Source organism: Aplysia californica, unplaced genomic scaffold (genome assembly GCF_000002075.1).
Source record: "Aplysia californica isolate F4 #8 unplaced genomic scaffold, AplCal3.0 scaffold00275, whole genome shotgun sequence".
NCBI classification, from domain to species: Eukaryota; Metazoa; Mollusca; class Gastropoda; order Aplysiida; family Aplysiidae; genus Aplysia; species Aplysia californica.
Genome location: NW_004797545.1, coordinates 812,148 through 817,189, shown reverse-complemented (window position 1 = coordinate 817,189; position 5,042 = coordinate 812,148).

Sequence of the window (5,042 nt, the reverse complement as noted above, 5' to 3'; positions counted from 1 at the left end):
GGGAGAGAGAGAGAGAGAGAGAGAGGGACAGAGAGAGAGAGTGAGACAGAGAGAGAGGGGGGCGACATGTAGAGATAGAGAAAAGAGTCAGACCAAGGGAAAGAGAGGAAACTATATATTATATTACATGTATAATAAGTCCTGTCTCCTTTCTCGCCCACACATATGCAATTCTGTTGTTTTGATATAATTCCTAAAAAGGCGAGCCTATGTTTCGTCTCCCAAGGCAATGTCTGGAATTCACTTTGGCCCTAAGACCTCAAACATTGTGTGCAGCAATTCTGTGACACATTTCACCTTTTCTCTTTGTTTGCTCCTCCATAAATGGAGTATCAAACAGGCACACATTTTTTCATAATATGGACTTCTCAATGAATGATATTTTGCACTACCCCAAAATAAATCCCAGAAATCTTACAAAGTTCTCGTATTGAGGCTGGGGACGGAAAAGACATTTGGGAAGCAAGAACATACTAGAAGCTCATCAAAAACACAGTCTCTCCTCCCACTAAATTTTAAACTCTTTTACCCTTTGACAAACTGAGTTATTGAAACGCCAAGGTTAGGGAAACCGTGCAGAGGTGTGCCAGTTACCGAATTTAAACCAAACGCAAAAAATCCCATCCCAAAACACGAGAAGGTATATAACTCTATATTGTGTATTGAACACGTTGTATTTCTGTTTTCTCTCCCCTCACGGCAGAAAAAAGGGGAAGGGGGGGGGGGGAGGCTTATCGTTCTCCAATTGCTAAGATGTAATTATTCTTCTGTTTTTCTTTATTTCAGTTTCTTAATCTGTTTCATTATTTGCTTGTGCTCCAGAAATACCTTGTAGAAATTCAATTTCTAAATGTTGAAAAATGCAAGAAAATGTACCCATTTAATCTTTCTTTAAATGAATAAATGAATGAATATTTATTTTCTCTTACCTGAAAACAAAATGCTTTTTGTGTTTAGAACAGTTGCATAACTGGCTGATTTCGTGCTTACCTAAACTATTCTGTCTCTCTGTCTCTCTCTTTCTATATATATATATATATATATATATATAGAGAGAGAGAGAGAGAGAGAGAGAGAGAGAGAGAGCGAGCGAGAGAGAGAGAGAGATAGATAGATAGAGAGAGAGAGAGCGAGCGAGAGAGAGAGAGAGAGAGAGAGAGAAAGAGAGAGAGATATATAGAAAGAGAGAGAGAGTTAGAGAGAGAGAGAGAGAGAGAGAGAGAGAGAGAGAGAGAGAGAGAGAGAGAGAGAGAGAGAGAGAGAGAGAGAGAGGGAGAATAGACTTTGTTTATTTGAGTAAACAACAGCACATCGACACAATTATGGTTATTTAGTGCTGGGAAAAATTAAAAGAAACAGGCAAAGGGAAAGTGAAGAAGTAGGACCTACCAGTGGCACCGTCCAACCGCCCTCGCAAAATGGACTGAAATCAAGTCGGTCAACTGGTCACGCTGCACCTAATGTCACTGACCACTAAAGATGGTTCGCACTGACAAGTGAGGTAACCTTTGATGGATATTGGTTGGCTGCATAGCTGCAATTATGAGGAAATCAATATTTGATTGGAGAATATTTGGAAAGGACTGTTTAATGAACACTAATTGCTCACTTGTGATAATATTCCATTTCCACCCCCACCCCTTGACATCCATTTAGATACACACACACACACACACACACACACACACACACACGCACGCACGCACACGCACACACACACACACACACACACACACACACACACTGTCCTTAGGTTATGATTCATTGGCATGATTGATAGTAAACGGAAGAGGCCTGCCTTCCTAGCCCAACCCACCCTTAATGGGGTACCTGCAGAAAGGCAGCGATATTTGATCAAAAAGACTCCTATCTCGTGATCGAACTTATATGTTTAGCTTTCAAAGGCGAGGAGCCTAACCATAACACAACATGCTCTGGTCGAAAACAATGTACATTTTTCGTCCCCATCAACAGCACTGAGATTTTTGAGAGACCTTGACTCTCTCTGTCAGGACAGACCCATTCGACCGGGTTAAATTTCAGTGGCGAGTCGAAAATGATCAACATCATAGACTTCTTAAAGCCGGAGCAAGATTTCATCACTCATGTGCAGGACAAAGACCTGTCCAATTACACCGCAGATTTCAGTACTGCCAACAGACGTAGATTCTTTGGGGGAAATATTTTATTTCAGCCTCCATCTTTAAAAAAGATTGAAATTGAAATCGTCTTCGGCACATGATGTCAAAGCTGTTACAACGTTGGTCCCACTTATAATGGAAAACCCGAAAATGCATAATAGGTCAAGCACGTTCTGAATAGAAGGGTGAAGCCTACCGTTACCGATTCTTCTTCGTCTTTTGGTTGGTAACCCAGGCTGAGAATTAATATCAAGCCTACGATGGGATGTGCCCATCGAGTGGTTAACGAGCCGAAACTGATAACTTATTATAAGCATACCTTGGTGATACGGCGATTTTGTTGTTGGTGTTTGGGGGTGGGGGGGGGGGGGGTTGTAAGTGTTTTACGGCGCTCGCAACTGCATATGGTCATATGAGCGCCCGGGACACACCAAACATTTACAGTTGGTAGGAAATTTTGAATGTAGCCCTGGTGGCGGCCGAAGCCTGCTCTTATCGATTTTGGACCACCAAGGGATCTTTAACGTGCGCAACTTGCATACGGAACGTCCGAGATTCTTCACCCTTTTCCGAGAAGGCTAGGTGTAGATCTTAAGCACCATAAGATGAGGGGTGTGGTTGGACGGCAGTAAGAAGGAACCAACGAGAAGCAGCAGAAAGACTGCAGAAAGAGTCAGGAGCCCAGAGGAGGGGACAAAAAGGGTCAGGAGATGGGGGCAGAAAGTGGAGACGAAAGCAGACAACAGAACATTGTTAGAGAGCAGGAAAGGATACGAAAGGAGAACGTTTTAGAGAAGAACATTTTCCGTCGCCATCCATATTCGAACCCGGGACCTATTGAATGAGAGGCGAATACCTTAGCCACGAGAACCCTCGACACGGTGTTTACGACACGTCACTGAAATGTACCTTTGATCGAGACACGATAACCCTGGCTCCAAAAAAGGGTGTTGCAGAACAATATTATTATGAAGTAATTGTGTGTTTTGTAAGACTGCCTGCATAGCGGTAGATTGTGTATGATGTAACTCTGGTGATATCGTTACGCCCATAAGATAATTGCCGAAGTCATTTTTGGCCAGTTTTGAGCTTTTGAATCTGATATGAAGCGCAGACAGGGGCGAAGGCTGACTTGTTTGACAGGGTAATCAAAGTGAAACGGGACCAGATATGGCCTGTAGATATGACACAAGAATCGTACTCGAGGCGGCGACTCTGAGTTGTGAATGAAAACAAATCCGGAATTCATATTGTATGTTCAACCGCCAAAATAATCGGGAAAGTATCTTACTAAATATCAGTTCCAACTAAAATTAAATTTAACTTTAGATGTGAATACATAAACACAAAGCAAAGAAGCAGAGACGTCAGTACTAGATCTATACGTTATAGATCTACCAGTGAGTCTAACTCTTTGGTAGAACATGACAATTATCATTTTTTAAATTTTACATTTGGCTGTTTTTGTTAGCCTTCCGCGGCCAGGAGCTGGTGTCATAATCGAGGTCCCGATCTGATTATAGGACGGTAAAAAGTCGAGGAAAAAAAGCAAGTACTTGCAACAGTGAAGAGATTGTTAGGAGTTAGTTCCCCTCACATTTGTGAGGTAGACTCGACCAGTGTTAGTTAGCTTACATAATCAGGGCTTGAGATTGATTTTAACTGTGACTCCAAAGGGGTGAACAGGGTTTATGTGGCAACGAAACAGCTTAGACTGCTATGCACATGTTCCCTTCAACTATATTGGTGGACTCTTCCAGCCTCACTTTAAGCTTACTTAATCAACGCTTGGGACTGCTTATGGAGTGGCCCGAGAGGGGTGAGGAGGCTATTTCTGTGGCCGTGAAACCGTTTTGAATGTTAGGCATACTGTTCATTGTTGATTACGAACGTCTTTTGACATTTAATTTAAGAGGTTTACGTTTATGGATGAATTTGACAGCGACAATGTTTCAAAATTAGGAAGGGAAGCAGTGATTATTTGATTATATAGACGCTTCGCCCCTGAGCGCAGAGTCAGTTTTGTAAGAATAATATAGTTTACTTGGACAAAAGAATAATCCAAATATAAAAATCCATTCAGTGTACCAAAAGACAAAAGTCAAGCGTTCTCCCAGAGTCGATTGTTCGAAAGAAACAGGTTTTTTTCTCATTTTCTCCAAATGGCTTAAATGACTTACGCATTTATCTTATAAGCTAGGCAATAATATGAGATTGTGCAGTCCAGTTGTTGGTAATTTGTTTTGTTTTGTTCTGTTCTGTATGGTTTTGATTGTTTCTTTAGTTCGGGAGGGGGGAGGGGGATTCAAGGTAAGAGGACTTGTTCAAGAGCACATGTAGCGGCGTAGACGGGATATTTCAGGAGACTCACTTAAATTTTATTGAGTTGTTTATTGTTGGAAAATTTCTCTTTCAGCACGGTTTGGTCTTGACGGGCAAGTTGGAAGACCACCTCCTAAATAATCTAAACTGTGTTAATGGGGGCGTAAAAACACAAACATTAAATGGAACCTCTCTCTGCTTCTCTGTGACTCCTTCCTCGGATCATACTGTTTAACCTACCCATCCCATCAATTCCCCTTAACTTCTTCCACTCTTATTCCTAAAGATATTATTGTTGCCTGTCTTCTCAAGGAAAGGCCACATTGCAGGGGCGAGATGTAAGCTATCAAGGAGGTCTGATTTATTTTCTATATCATCGATTGAAATTCACTCATGTCTGCACGCCGTAGACGCTTGCGTAGGCATGCAGTATATTTCGTGACGATAAAAAGAAAGGAAGCAAAATGAGCAAAAGAACAGCAGCAACAACAACAAAAATTAACAACTACAGCAATGGCAACTGTAAACATACCAACAACAAGAGGGAGAGTACTCACGCCCACTTCAACGACACCCCCC